This window comes from Rhinatrema bivittatum, chromosome 7 (genome assembly GCF_901001135.1).
Source record: "Rhinatrema bivittatum chromosome 7, aRhiBiv1.1, whole genome shotgun sequence".
NCBI lineage: Eukaryota > Metazoa > Chordata > Amphibia > Gymnophiona > Rhinatrematidae > Rhinatrema > Rhinatrema bivittatum.
The window spans coordinates 159,146,112-159,162,307 of record NC_042621.1 but is presented as its reverse complement, the minus strand read 5'-3'; the positions used below and the strand labels follow the sequence as shown (position 1 = coordinate 159,162,307).

General features: G+C 40.5%; 1 protein-coding gene and 1 long non-coding RNA gene across 4 annotated transcripts in view; one reads left to right on the top strand and one right to left on the bottom strand.

Annotated features, from left to right (window-relative positions):
* The window catches only part of LOC115095554, a 33,197-nt gene extending 22,356 nt beyond the window's left edge, over positions 1–10,841 (bottom strand). The window contains exons 1-2 of the long non-coding RNA XR_003857813.1: positions 10,736–10,841; positions 4,822–4,894 (exon numbers count right to left, since the gene is read on the bottom strand). This is a non-coding gene — a long non-coding RNA (uncharacterized LOC115095554). The remainder of the gene's footprint in view (positions 1–4,821; positions 4,895–10,735) is intronic.
* NRG3 (neuregulin 3) overlaps positions 1–16,196 on the top strand; it is a 1,991,595-nt gene that overhangs the window by 375,433 nt on the left and 1,599,966 nt on the right. The gene's annotated exons all lie outside the window — the stretch shown is intronic.

The following is a 16,196-nucleotide window of genomic DNA, read 5'->3' as shown; positions in this document are numbered from 1 at the left end:
ATAATGCCTCCTTTGTTTTTGCCACACTGGTGTGTATTATTTTTTCAATTATATGGTTGCATATTCAGTCATTTTTTGATGGATGACAACTGTCTTTTCTGTGCCTGGACCTTTAAATTACTTAAATATTCTTCTGAGCCTGTTTTTTTTTTTGTTTATTTATGGCTTCAAGCAAAGTAAAGGACATAAAAAAAATTACAAAATAGTAATAAATACAATAAAATGTACTTACACAATTAAATATAACATAAAATAAAAGTTACATAAACATAACACAGCCAAGGGAAAAATAAAATCAAACTTTAATTGAATAGCGTGAAAACTTTACATCTCATCATGTATGTTCACACTTCCAGTTTGACTGGCTCAGTGGAAGTGCCTATAGGACATTATGCAGGAGACCTGACTTTGATTCCTAATTCTGGCTTCTACTTCTTTGGCTGAGCATGCTATAAATGTTGTAAAGGTAGCATTCACAGTTCTTTGGGGAAGGGAGCACATTGATTTTCATTCTGTGCTAAATGTTGACACCTAGTGGTCAGAGTCAGGGTGTATGTGAGCCAGATTTCAGAGGTAGTCAAGATCTGGGACCCTTCAAAGACTGTCACTACAATGCCTAAGCTAGATGGGACATACCGAGTGCAAATGGACATTGTGATTTTATAACATATGCACAAGATATAAAATTGTCTATAGACGCATACTTGTGAGCATGATTTTATATTGACGTGTGCATATGGTTACTTGAGCACGTAAGTGGGGGGAATTTTAGTAGTTACAAGCGCCGATGCAATTACTTGTTTCCCCAGTTTGTTTCCAGTTCTGCCCAGTAAACAAGAGGATTTCCTAAACCCCCCCCCCCCCCCCCCCAGCTAACTGGCTTCCCTTTTACCCTATTAGCCCTGACCCTTACACGCCACCCAAAGCAGAAGTAGTGTTACAGAGTAAGAGACCCCAGCGAGCTTGTGCACATATGCCTCTGCTTAGTCCAGGTACACTGACATACAGATTTGATATATGTTTATCTGCATATCATGCGAGCAAGTTTGTAAAAATACATTTCTGTGTGGAAAAACACTTTTACCTATAGAAGTCTCTTCCAAATTGACTCACCTTATGTAGAAGATACGTCTTATCGTGGTATGTACTAAAGTTTTACATGTGATAGATAAAAAGAAACTTCTTTAACAGACATGAAAAAAGCATGCATACTAGCATAATAAGTGTGGTATGCATGTAGTGCCTATACAAATTTGCCATGCTAACTGGCCTTTTCACTTAAGGCCAGTTAGTATCAGGACTTTCATCCCCCCCAATCCCTTCATAAGTTGAATACTCCCCCAACATGATGAGGCAAACCTATGTCCCCTGAGCCAGACTTCACCTCCTGGATCAGGCCCATGCCCACTTCCTATCTCAGAACTTGATCCCCTCTAATGAAGTCCCTCAATCCAGACCCAAATCCCCAATAAACACCCACCCAACACTGACGTGGACTCCACTCAAGGAAGAAGCCTATAGACCTAGCAAACCCTTCCCCTGGACCACCCCCAATAATCATGGGTGCTGCAAAGTTGCCAGTAACTAGTGAAATTTGGAGCCTCCAGAATGATAGACATTGATTAAAAAAAAGTTGAAAGATGGTATTTGGCCTATAGGACTTTTCTTAGAGGGGTCCGAGTCAGATTTGGGTGGATATTTGGTTTGGGCTTAGGGAGGGATCCAGGACTTAAAGGGGGATGTGGAACTTGACTAGGAGTCACCACTGTTGGAGGACTGATGACAGAAGGTCATCTTCCAGCACAAAGTTCCTTTTGGCCAGCTTGGGGGGGTCAGGAGGCCCCCCCCAAGCTGGCCAAAAGTTCCTTTTGGGCCCAACGAGAGTCCCGGAGGGAACCCGCAGGGAATCACGTGACGCCGCGTCACTCCGACATGGCGCCGACGTCACGTGCTCCTCGCAAAGGAGTTCAGGAATGGCGTCCTGACTCCCCGCTGGATCACCAGGGAGTTGTGGTAAGTCTTGGGGTGGGGGGGGGATTAAGGAGGGTGAGGGGTTTAAATTTTTATTTTGGATCAACAATCGCGATTTCCAACGTATTCAACATAGCTATGTTGAATAAGTTGGAAAACCGATCGTTTTCACCTCACTTTAAGTTATAATAAAAAATAAGTTGCATTTTACATTTAAGTTCAAAACGAATGCACACCCCTATCAGTTCTAGTACAGATCCCTGGGGCATTTTAGTATTGAGAATACTAATCAATGTCTTATTCTCTGTTTCCTGTCTTTTAACCAGTTTCACAGTCCTCCACAGTGGTATAGCCACAGATGGCCCTAGGTAGATCATGGCCGACCCACTTAGGGTTCAAGCTCACTTAGTCAGGGCTGCCCAATACAAGAAGAGGCCTGCAGAATGGCCACCAGGGTACCTATCCCAGGGTGACCAAAAAGTAGAGGGCTGCTACAGAACCCGTTTCCACACTAGCTGAAGAAAGTTGCCTTGCCTGTGTGTGAGGAGCCTTGTGTGTATGGCAGCCTGAATGTGTCTGTGTGAGTGGGAGCCTGTATGTATGTATGTGTGTAGGGGGGAGCCTCTGTGTATGCATGTTTATTTCTGTCTGTGCCTGTTCATGGGAGCCTGAGAGATGGGACTTTGCAGACAGCATATTAGCAAAAAGTACCTGGCATTGCTCAGATAATTTGATTCACAGCTGATATAAATTTTCAAAAACAAGCAAAAGTAGAAAAAATACATATTCTTTTAATATATTAAATTAAGAGAAGAGTGTGTGTGCATAGATGTCTAAGAGACAGGGCTTTGCAGACAGAGCATATTGTCTTAGCATAGTATATCTTCCTCTGTTTAGGGTACTACCTTGTGCTTACAGAAAGATATGACAATGTGATCAACACAAGCCTTTTTTATGTATAAATTATAGGAACTGTAGATTTTACTCATGATACTAAACTAGCATTAACTTTGATATATTTAATGTCAGTGGTTCACAAACCTTGCATAGGCCTGGATTTATCAAAATGCACTAAATACTGCATGCGATAGAAAAAGGGGTGTGTTTTATGGTAAAAGGCAGTTTATCACAATTTGCGCTATTACCTATGCAAAGAGCTAAGTTAACAAAAATTGAGATAGCACACTTATCTCAAAGTGCAAAAAAGTTATTTCCTACATTTACATACAACACTGGGGGGACCATGTTTACTGAGTGAGAAAGAGACTAGCCATAATGCCCCAACACTAGATAGGTATTTATATCTCTATGGGATGCCCACCTATCTAATAACTCGAGGTGAGGTTTAGATATTATAAATTTAAATACAGGCATTTAAAGCAATTACATAATTCTGTAATAACCACTACCCTGAAATAAATTGCCTGTTCTTATTGTAGGAAATCCACAAGCTATTTATGGCAGAAATCAAGCGGTCCATCAGATATAAACTAAACTAAACTGTTTATCCAAAGGAAAGGAGAGTACACTGAGTCTTAACTGAGTATATGCTTCTAACCGCTAATCTGTACTAACTGGGGTGTGGGAGCTCAAGAACTTCTGGAGCTGAGATACTTCATAAAAAACATATTTGTGCTTTGAAAAAAAGATCTCACAACAAGGAAACTTTACAATCATTTTAGCAGCAATTGCTTCTACCTCAGATCTAAGGTTCAAGAAACTTTTCCTTCTGGTCTGTGTTGACCTAGACAGATCCGGGTATATCCAAATCTTTTGTCCTAAAAATAATTGGTGACTGTTTCAAAAATAATCTTAGGACAGAGTCCCTATCAGTTGTAAAAACAAAGGATACTAACATAGTGGCCCTTGTTTTTATTACCGTATCAGTTGATCTCTAAAACCTCAGAGACACCAATTGAATTATCAGTTACTCCTTGCTCCTCTAAGTTACCAGGAACAGGTAAATAAATTCTTGAAGTTATTGGTAAATTCTTTTCTTGCATCTTCAAAACATTCACTAGATACCTATTAAACATTTCCTTAGCTAATGTTAACCTAATCATTGGAAAATTTAGAACCCTGAGATTCAAGTATTTAATTGAATTTTCCAGGTATTCAATTTTCTTATCATTTATCAACTCAGATCTAACATATTTTTGTTGAAATACCTCCACTTGTTCTAAACGTTTTTCAGTTTTTATTATACTTGTTTTATTCAGGGTTACTAAATTTTCTAAGCAAGAAAAACTCTGTGTTCTACCAATATTTTGAGTAAGATCCACAATTGCTTTCTCAAGAGACTTTTATGGCTGACCACAGTACCCCCATAGTTATCTCTGGCATTTCTGATGGTAGAAATATATTCAGCTCCTGCTGATTGTTGTCCACTCTTTCCTGTAGCTAGTACCGGCAATATTGATTTGCCAGGGCTATTTGCCCCCAATAAAAATTCACACTGTTCCTGGTTTAACTGCACAGGTGGTGAGGGAGTGTTAGGAGCTCCGGGGCTAAGCGAGATTGTTTCAGCCTATAGTACTGGATCCTGCTCCCACTGTGGCCCTGTCCTCCGGATTCATTCCCAGTGTTGGGGCAAAGAACGTAGATATTCTTGGTTGTAAGAGCACTGGATCAGGAGTAGATGTTAATTTTTCCCTGATCCTAGCCTTTCTTTTGGTGTGGGGCATATCTCAATAAGATTAACCCCCCCCCCCCACCTCAAGATATAGGTATTTATTCAAAGTATCGAGTATGAACGTATCTTTGCCTCTAAGTCTCACTTTACAAGTTAATAGCTCGTGGGGGCTAAGGAACATTTTCAGTATAGAGGTAGATATTTAAGGAAATCAGTACCTTGTATACAGAGTCCTCTGCTTCGTCCAAATCATAGGAAGAAATCTTCATGATCAAAAGTAAATTCATCAAGCTAGGTTGAGAGAACATTGCACAAATATCATCTTTGTGAATTTCCTCACTCCGAGGGTCATCAAATCTTCACAAGAGAGCACTTGAATGTCAAAGTGGCCCTAACCCCTACACTAATACCTAAACTCACCTTGAGTTACTAGGTGGGCCTCCCATAGAGAGAGGTATTTATATCTAGTGTTGGGGGAGGGGGGATTATGGCTAATTTCTCTCTCTCTCAGATAGGGCTTTGCAAAATCCGTTAACAGCGCTTTTCACATGCGATAAGCCCTTAACGCATGCGAAAATACCTTATAGCATTTTGATAAATGACCTCCATAGTGACCCCACAGCCCACCCTGGTTTTCAGAATATCAATAAAAAATATACATGAAAAAAAATGTACATACATTGGAAATTCATTATATTCACATTTATTTTTAATCCATCAGTTTCTTCATGCTCCTATGTACTTCCTTCAGTTTGAATGAGGGCTGGGATCTGGTGCCATGAGCCTTTATTTCCAACTATTCAAGAATCTCTTTCCCTCCTAACTTATTTTTAGTCCAGCCATTATGGTGATGGTCCTGGGCCAGGAGCCATGCACCTGAGCACCTTCTGAAATCTGGCCACTAGGTGTTGCCCTTTAGCAATTACAATGACTTCCTTCCTTGCCCTGGAACTTGAATGATGACTTTGCAGCAATCCACCCTGGTTAACCCTGGGAGGTGAAATCTGGCGCAAAGATCAAAACAGGTGCCTTCTGCATAACAGTGCACACTTACCACCTGAAAATTGGACTGGTTGAGAGTTCACCAGGACAGCTTTTGGAAGCCCTGGGGTAGTCTATCAATGCTGAGCAGTTATTGTTTGAGGTTAGTATCATCATTTTCTCTGAAACCTCACTCTTGCATTGATCGAAGTCTACTTATTCATTCAACTGAAGAATCATGTGCCATTTAGAATTTGCTTTCATAATAGTGCTCGATAGATGAATCAGCAATCTCATTTATAATTATAATCTGCTTAAGAACATGAACGTTTATGATAAGATTGGTTTGTGCTGCACTTTGTGTACTTCTTACATCTGCTGCACACATTTTATGAATGTTGATTCCATTCTGCTGTTAATATCTCAGATCATCTTACCCTCTGCCTACTGAAGCTTGATGGACATTTATCAGAACAATATAAAGTGCTCATGTGTAAAATTAATGTTTCTTCAGATATGCATTATGTAATTCCAAAGCAGCATTTTATTTCTTAGACTATAAGTTCTGTGTTGGATTTTTAGTTTGTTTCCTTATAAAATGAGTTCCTTAGGGCTGGCTTTCTGCCAGTGCAGTACTGAGCTTTGCCTCTAAGGGACAATTAATTCAGAGAGAGAATTTCAACTGGTATAGCATACTTTAATCTTATCTTCCAAATATGGAAGGTCAGGCCATTGGAAATAAATCTTCAAAGCAAAACTAGTGCAGAAATCCTTAGCATGGATCTCTTTCAAGGCTGATTCTGGGTACAAAATGTTTTTTGCACTTAAGGTAGAGAATAAAGGTTGGCAAAAATTATTTTGCAAATTAGTTGTGTGCATTTAAAAAAATTAAAAATATGTGCAAAAGCTTTGTGCAATCTACCACAAATTTTAACATAATAGCAAAAACAAAGTAAAGAAAAAAATCATTAATGCAATGTCTAGGCACTAATTCTCAAACTGATCCTCAAGGCATACTCTGCCATTTTGATTTTCAGGAAAGCAGCAACAAATATGCATGAGATGTTTGTTTATGCAAATGCATATTCATTGTGTGAAACAAATCAATGAAAAACACTCCTAATAATTCCTTTCTTAAGTCAATAAATCTGCAAGGAAAAAACTTGTTTTGTATATAATTTAAAACTTTTAACATATGTTCATTATTGCAGTCTCCAAACACTCTATAGGCTGATCTGGTGCATAAGAATTTGCTATTTTTAACATGGCTACCGTTTGCAGCTTTGTGTTCAGTCCTGAGCAACAGAATGAGAGAGAGGCACAGTTTGCTCAGTAGTATGGGCGTGTTTTTTGCTTAATTTTTTAAGATTGTGTATTTTTCAGGGTAATAGTTTAAGTTGATAGATACGACTATCTTTTTTAGGATGTTAGAAGCATGTGTTTCGAATTGGGCCTGTACTCTTTTCATTAGAGCGATTTGAACCACACATTGGCAGCAGTACATTACTTTAGTGGACATCGATAGAGACTAACTTATTTGAGTACGTTGATCAACAGTTGTATTCTTTGACAGTAATTTTAAAATGAGCATGTGTGCACCTTTACACGTGCATAGGGTCAGATTTTCAAAGGGGTACACGCGTAAGATACGTGTGTATCCCCCAAAAACCTACCCCAACCTCCCCCTGCGTGCACTGAGCGCCGAGAAGCGAGTAAGTCCCGGGGCTTTGCTAGGGGGGCATGTCGGGGGCAGCATGACATTCGGGGGCATGGCTACAGCCTTTGGACCGGAACATGGTGCGCTGGCAGCCGGCCCGGCGTGGGCAAGTTATGCCTGCCTCAGGCAGGCGTAACTCTTCCAACAAAGGTAGTGGGGGGATTAGATAGGGCTGGGGGGGTGGGAGGAAAGTTCTCTCGGAGCAGCCTCAGAGGGAACGGAGGCAGGCTGTGCAGCTCGGCGCGTGCAGGCTGCCAATTTTGCGCAGCCTTGCACGCGCTGATCCCGTATTTTAAAAGATACATGTGGCTATACCCGTATCTATTAAAATATGGCGTACTTTTGTTTGCGCCGGTCACACGAACAAAAGTACGCTTGGGTGCAGTTTTTTTTAAAATCTACCCCATAGTGTACAAGCGAAGATAACGTTGCAATTTTTAATCATGTGCGCATGTATGCTTTAAAATGACACCAACTCCTAACTTTAAGAAGTTACTTGATCACAGCTAGTACGCGTGTCTTCCATAGAACTTTATCGGCTTTTACCTGCATATGTATGCAGATTTTAAAATATGCTTACATGTGGGACATTCCCATTTTTACAATTAGTCCACCAGTTTGTCAAGTTAATATTGAGGTCTTTCAGACTCTGGTTCTTCATCCTGCAGCACCCAGCATCCTGTGACCTCTAAAAACGTGAGATCTACGGACTTGCTCCTCACCAGGAGCAGCAGTAAAGTTATGCAGATATCTTGTGTATGCGTGCTTTCAGGTAGATTTTAAAATCCAGGGGTTTATGCACTTGGCTGGGCCTTGCGATCACCGGTCAAATTTTCAAAGAGGCCCAGCCACGCACATAAAACCCCGTATGCGCACAGCAGCTGGGCCTCTTTAAAGGGGCGGGATCTGGGAGGGGCAGGACGGCCAGCCGGAGCAGAGTCATTGATCCCTGTCCTGAAGACTTGCGAACTGGCAGCCGGTCAGTACATGCAACTTACTTCAGTGGAGCGGACTGGCAGGGAACTTCCCTACCCCCTTACCTAACCTTCCTCTCTCGCAAATGTAAGACCCAAATGTGTCACCACGTGGAAATTGGGAAAGCCCCCCCCCCTGCATGTGCGCACATATGCGCATGGATTATAAAATCTGGTGTGCATGTGTGTGGCCCATGGATTTTATTACATGCATGCACTGGGGCTCACATGTTATAACATTGGTGCATCCATGTGTTTGCGCCAGGAAGCGCATTCACACACACATTATAAAATCCACCCTTTTGGTTTTTGTTTTTAAAATAGAGTTACATGCACAAGTGTTGGCCATGCCCCAGAAAACCCATGCCCCAGCCCCTGTTTTCTCATACGTGTACAAGCATATAATTTATGCTTTTTAAATTCCGCATTGCATGCACACAGCCCGCATGTGCACATATTTGGAGATTTTTGCGCGAGCAACGCTTTTCAAACCAACCTGTTTTAGTGAATATCAACAGACTTTAAATGAGGAGCTTTGTTATCAAGTGCGAATTTCCTTGACAGTATATATATATATATTTTTTTTTTTAAAGATCCCCTTGACGAAGTCTGGTTTCAATGAAATAAGAGCCTTATTGGAGCTATATAAGTACACAGAAGTCTGCTCTGTGACATTCATTTTATGTAGACTTTGAGCACTTTTGAACTAAGTCATTTTTGTATCACTTTAAGCTATTTGATGAAGCCTCCATTTGGACTAATGCAATTAGGGCTATGATAATGTTGCTGCCTGCTTTCAAACACGAGAGAAGTTTGGGTGATTTTTGTGAATAACGATTAGCTAGCCTTGTAATGGCCCCATGAGTGTATGCAACAATGAACATACTAAAAATTTTAAATTTTATACCAATGTGTTTTTTCCCTGCAGATTGATAAGAGTTATTAGGGGTATTTTTCATTGATTTTATTTTTATTTCACACACACATAACACCTTTTTTATGTTGCTATTTGTACCTTTACATATTCATTGTGAACATTTTGAAAAGCAGACTGGGTAGTGTGCCCCAAAGACCAATTTGGGATTCATTAGCCTACAAGCTAAGAAAAGACATAAGGCAAATTGTGAAAGGGCATAATGCAGAATTGGTTGTTCATTTATCTCAAATGCTTCTTTAGGTAGTGGGAGAAAATGAAGGTAAAAAAAAAAAATGTTGTTTAAGGCACATAATTACTCCATTTTCACACTTTCTGCTTTTGGAGCAAAAAGTTTTGATCAGCACTAAAAGAGGACTAGCATACTTTTATAATACTTGAGTGTCCCCTATCTTGCCATAAAGCAATAACATTCAAGAGTTTAACCTTGAAGGATATTTCATGGCTACCTTCAAATGACCAGGGACATTGGATTATCCAGTGCAAGGTTTCCTGCAATAGTCTTGGTGCTGAAATCAGATGTTTCTCTTACAATACTTACATTATCATGCAGATAATTTATTCCTGGTATGCAAGCTTGTAAATGCATTCCAGAACAATTTTAGTTATGAATAGTCCTAAATATTCTTTCACGTTTTCTATATTTTGCTCGGTTTTGGTTTGCAATTAAATGCATTAATAAAAGGGGAGTCAAAGTGTGTGTGTTTTTTTTTTTAACTTCTACTGAAAATCTCCCTTCTTTCAATATATTTTAGTGGGAGATATGGCCATCTGTTTAATTTTTGAGTAAACTGCCCCTCATGAAAGGTTTCAATGCTTGCCAGGCATGCAAGAAAAGTCATCCCTTTGATCATCTCTTCTGGAAACAAAGTAGTGTTGTGAGGAAAAGGAGATGAGGAAAGATGATTTGGGTTTTATTTTGTTTGTTTCTCTTTTAGGTGCCCCTTGCTTGAATAGATGCTCTGCATGCTGTAAGAACAGAGCTGGAGAAAACATTTTAAAAAACTCAGAATACATAGCAAAAAACTTGGATACAAATGTTAATAACTGTTTCTATAAATTGCTGCAATGTTATTTTGGAATCTATAAATTACTAAAAATATAGTACAGACATTTGTGTGAATAAATACAGAAGTATTATGTATACTTGTGTGACGCTTTCCCTCCCTGGTCCATACACCGTTCCCAGGTCCAAACCTTGACCGAGCTTCCCTGGTCCCTTGGAAACTCAAATAGTAGTTTAAACATATTTATCTTAAGTCCCCAGGTGGGATTTGAATCCTCACCACCTGGATGGAAGGCAGATACCTTCCCCACTGAGCCAGCATTTCACTTTCCAACCACTGGTTTCAGAGGTCCCTCTCAAAGTCCATAGTTCAAAAGTCCAGCCCCACTGGGCCTAACTGCCACCTCCCTCCATACCTCTGGGACCTCAACCCTTCCCCAGAGGTACAGCCACCCACCGGCAGTCCTCCAGGCAAAGTATCCTTGTCATACATCCAACAAACAGAAGTCCCCACACTCACCTTCTCTGTGATAGTTACTGCAGTCCTTCACACAGTCAGGGAATGTCCAGCATCGCATTCTCCCAGAGCAGGCAGACAGGCAATCCAATCCTTCCTCCTCGGTCCCAAGCAGAAGACTGAGACTGCTCTACTAGGGAGTCCTTTTTATCCTGTGGAAACTCTTCCTCCTCTGCCAGCTGATTGGCTCCAGGGAAGTCCCACCCTTAACCTCCCACACCTGTGGTTCTTCTGTCCTTGTAACATCCGGGGGAAGGAACCAAGGGAAGTCTCTAGCCTGGTGTTGCTATATTTTCCTCCCCCCCCCCCTTCCCTTGAATCTTTGGTTCCTAGCTTTATTCTTCCTATCTAGTCTAGCATAGTGACCCCCGTCACAACTTGTCTCTTCCATCATATTTGTATACTAGAACCATGCAACATTGCTCTGTTATAAACCTATTGCTTTTGTTTAAAGCTGAAGTACTAAGAATTTTTTAATTTAAATAATAAGGACAAGACCTCAGGAGTACAAGCCTATTAAAAATATCTGGCATGATAGAATATTTTGCCTCCAAGTAATATCCAAGGTTCAGATTTGGCAAAGTAACATTTGTATTTATAATAGTAGCATTATGCTATGAATATAATATCAATGTGCTTTTATTTAAAAACCAATGTCAGTACACACTGAAAATGGCCATTTTCATTTTGTATCATTGAATCAAAATCCTCCCCCCCCAAAAAAAAAAAAAAATCTTGTTTGTTTATTATGGAAAATAGTGAGCTCTATTTGACATTAGTGTGCTATATACAAATAGCATTTACTATATTCCAAAAATGAATACAAATAAAATAAATATTACCAAAACAAAACGTGGGCCAAAAATGGCCAAAAATAAAAGAAAGAAACAAAATAAAACATGTTGGCCTTGCACATATCTAGAATGTGATAAATGATGATATGATTTGTCCAAATGATAAATTATTCCTTATTAGTGCCTGTGAGCATATTAGGACGACAGGCTTGTTCCTTTCATGGTTAACTAGCTCGCATGCACTTATAGAGTCTAAACTTATTTTACTTAAATTAGTGCAGGAGGGGGAGGGCATCAGAGAAGAGAGAAGAATATTCTCTGGACCCATAGATGAGCTCATATGAAAAACATTATTAGGCTCTTACCATCCACAGCACTGACATGTGTTGACAAATATATTAAACCCTAAAACATATTTTTCTGTCAATATAACCTTTATGCACTTATGTTTGCTGCTGGTGGAGTTACCTCCACCTTGGGTTTAACCTGCATAAAAGCAGGGATTAATTTTCAGGTCTTCTGCCTATGTTTCTGTAGCTCTTTCATAACTTCTGCCTACTGTTATCATTTGCAGATTTTACTAAGAAGCCAGCATTACTGTCCCTGCCCCGGGATCAGCACTATTTAAATAAGAAAGCTTTGCTAGCATACAGTGTATAGGTAATCATTAATATTTACACTGAGTTGAATAGTAGACAAAGGTCAAATTATGCCTCATTTATCTACACAGTCTGTTCAGTTACCCCTTCCTATACTGCTCTGTGTCTGGTTATCATTCTTTCCTGCTCTTACCACTGCTGTTTATGCTGAAGGAGATCTCCCAGCTGTCAGTCATGAAGCTTGTCTGCTTGCAGGAGGTCAACTTTTATTTATTTATTTGCCATCGGATGGTAGTATAGTCAAGCCATCATGCTGCCCATGCTAAACTTCTGCCTGCTCGCCCTGATTACAACTGTGAGGGTATGAAAGCCTCTATCACGTCTCTCTGGCTGTTTTATGCAGCTTTACTGTCACTCTGTACAAGGTGGCTTTTTTTTTAATCTCCCCATTTGGCTCCCTCCCATTCTGGATATTCATTTTTTATTCTAATTTCATTTCTGAGGAAATACCAGTGTTTTAATTTTTTTGAGAGATCCTTTAACTAATTTCCACTATTATGAATCAAAGCACATTAGGGGTGCTGTGTTGATTGCCATTGACTTGCACGTAAAGCATGAATCTTGTAAATAAATAATGAACAAGTATTATGCAAAATGCAAAAATTCATAAAAGAGATAAATTGTATCCAGTTGTAACTGTTAAATTCAACCAAGTGTCTAGTTACATGGTTAGTTGAAAAAAGCCAGTGGTCCAGCAAGTCCACTATTCTAGGTCTATTGAGTCCACCCTTCTACTGACTTTATAGATCATAAGCCTGAAGATTAAAGGTTTATTTCCATCCTTAGAACCCTGAAGTACAATTGCAAAGGTCCATTTGTCTTCCATGAGTTACCTTGGTAGCCTGTAATCAGCTTCATTAACTTCAATATCACTTTACTTGAGTGCCTGTAGGGCTAATGTCTTGTACCCTATAAAGGACACACTTTGGATTTTGTAAAGGAAGACATCAGTCCTTAATTATATTTAGCCATTGAGCCATATACCTTATCCTATTTTCCCTCTTTTTATCAAAGATCTAGTTTTTTAAATTCTGACTGTTCAGCTAAGGCTTTTCAACTTTAAATCTCAGACAGAGGAGGAGACTGAAAAGCGCAGAGCTACATAACAAACTCAGGTACAAGATGTTTCAACCAAGCCAAAGAAAGAGAGATGCTTGCAAAAAAATTGAAGAAAGTTCTTGTTTACCTGAAGTTTTCTTTAGTATGGGAGTTTTGATAGAATTTCAAATAATAGATTAAGTAGATGTAAGGCAGTGGATGTCTCAGGTTTTTATGCATACTCTATTAGTACTATTGATACTACAGCAAGTAGGATGCAAAAAAAGACTATTCAATAAATCGATGAGTGATGAAAATGAATATAAGTTTAATGAATTTGGTGTACTGTAAACCCCTGCAGCTTTTCATTTGCCGTAGCAATAATGGAATGTTATTTTACTTTATCAATATGTAAATTTATACATGAAAAATATCAGTGAATACAGTGAATTGATGACTTTTGATTCAATGTGTTCCAGTTTTGTCTGGCATAGTCTAACTGCATGATGCCTCATGCCCAAGTGTAAAGGAACCACAGTAACAAACATAGACCTGGATTCTCCACTTTCACACAGAATGGTGAATCCAGTGGTAACGGGGGGTAGGGGGGGATGGGCCTGCAAAAGCCGGAAGCCATCGCACCACTGCGGTGTTATCGCTGCCGGCTTTTGCTCCCAATAGCGCCACTGTGAAAGGTGGTGCTATTGGGCATGCTGGTGGTGATAACATGGCTTACCTTATCGCCACCAGCGAAGACAGTGCCAAGTCAGCCTCCTCGCCGCCACCCCCCGCTTGCTATTGCACACGAAAAGGGACTTTTCTCATGTGATAGTGGCTTATCGCATGCGATAAGCCTTTCAAAATAACCCTCATAGGGGGGGCGGAGTTGGGGCAGTGAGGAGGCAGACTTGGCACTGTCTTCGCTGACAGCGATAAGGTAAGCCACGTTATCGCCGCCAGTAGCGCGACCAACAGCACCACCTTTCATGGTGGCGCTATTGGGTGAAAAAGCCGGCAGTGATAACACCGCGGTGGTGTGATGGCTGCCGGCTTTCGCAGGCCTGCCCCCCGCCCCCCTGTTACCGCTGGATTCACCATTCTGTGTGAGAATGGAGAATCCAGGCCATAGTAACATAGTAATGAATGCAGAAAAAGGCCAAATGGACCATCCAGGCTGCCCACCAAGTTTCTTATGGTAGTAACTGTTGCTCTGTAAAGGTTACCCTCATATTTCATTTAAGAGTAGTAACTACCACTATGTGCAAGTTACCGTAAAGCTTTATGGTGAGGATATTAAGTAACTATAAAATAATTAACTTATGTAACATGAATAAGAAATATGTTTACAATACTGTCTGATAACTGTAATGCTACCTGGTTAGGTCATAAATGTTTTACATTTCCTTCTTTACAAAAGCAGGGATTTTTTTTTTCCCTGTAACCCATTTTCCAGAGATAGTTTGTATCCTTAGGGTGCATAAACTAATTTGTATTTTGGGACTAGCTCCACAGTCTATTTCCCCTTCTTCTTATCCCACGGGGTTGGTCTGTTTTGCTGGGGAAAAGAATAATCTTCTAGGGCCCTTGTGTGTGTGTTACCATAGCTCTTTGGAACAGGTATTGTGACAAAAAAGGCTGGATTAGCTGGATGGCTGTTTAAAATAAACTTTCAATATGATTTATTGTGAAAGAATCAATAGGAGCAACATCTAGGTTCTTCAGCTTTACAGGAATACTGATTTTTAGTATTTCTACCTCTGTAGATGTTCCCCTCAGTTTCGGGTCTTGAGACTGTTTTATTCTCTATGGTATGGTTAAAAAAGTGTCCCAAAATTGGTTGGGGTATCCTAGGTGTGGATGTATTTCTCCAATACCTGAGGTCTGCACTCACCAAAATGCCATCACAGCAGGAACACTGTTATTCTCTGGCTTCCCCCACTTGGCAGGCATTGTCCCTAGGTATGCATCAATATTAGAAGGTCCTGAGGCAGGCAAACATGGCATAAGCATCTCCCGATGACTTATTTAATCCCCGGCCACACTCCTCTCCTTGCCTTAGCAACAGGTCCTTCTGCCTAGCAGTGTGTTGTTTTTCTCCTTTGCCATGTCTCACCGTCCATTTCCTTGCCTCATTGTCCTACTGTCTTGCTTAGCTTAGTCTTGCCTTGTTTGTGCCCTTGTTCTGCCTCTGTTGCCTTATCCTCTTTACACTGCCTAGTGTTGGTCTTCTATGTTTCCTCTCTACTTTGTCTATCTTGTCTTGGCCTTTTTCCTTTGACCTTTGCTATGGAAGTGGATTACCTGCTTGCCTGCCACCTGGTATTGAGCCCCTGCTACAGACCCAGACTATCATATTGCTTGATGCCTGGCATTGACCTCTGCTATGGACCCTGACACTGTCTTTTGCTGCTTGCCCCAACCATGACCCTGATTTACTCACTGCCAGCCCTGAACTTCAACTGTATCCTGACATCGTCTGACCTCCCATTACAGGACCCTCATAAGAACATAAGAAATTGCCATACTGGGTCAGACCAAGATCAGAATCCTCCTTTCCAACAGCGGCCAATCCAGGCTACAAGTACCTGGCCAGTACCCAAAAACAGTCTATCCCATGCTACTGATGCTAGTAATAGCAGTGACTATTTTCTAAGTCAACTTGATTAATAGCAGGTAATGGACTTCTCCTCCAAGAACGTATCCAAACCTTTTTTAAACCTAGCTATACTAACTGCACTAACCACATCCCCTGGCAACAAATTCCAGAGTTTAATTGTGTGTTGAGTGAAAAATAAGTTTCTTTGATTAGTTTTAAATGTGCTACATGTGTTACGAGTGTGGCCTGCCGGAGCCTGTTATGAACTGAGGGCTTGGAGGCCTTTGGCTATTGTTAAGAGTGCGGAGGCATGGTCATTTCTGAAACGGGTGTTGTGAACCCTTGGGCCACAGTGTGACTCAGGGTGGAGCCCCAAG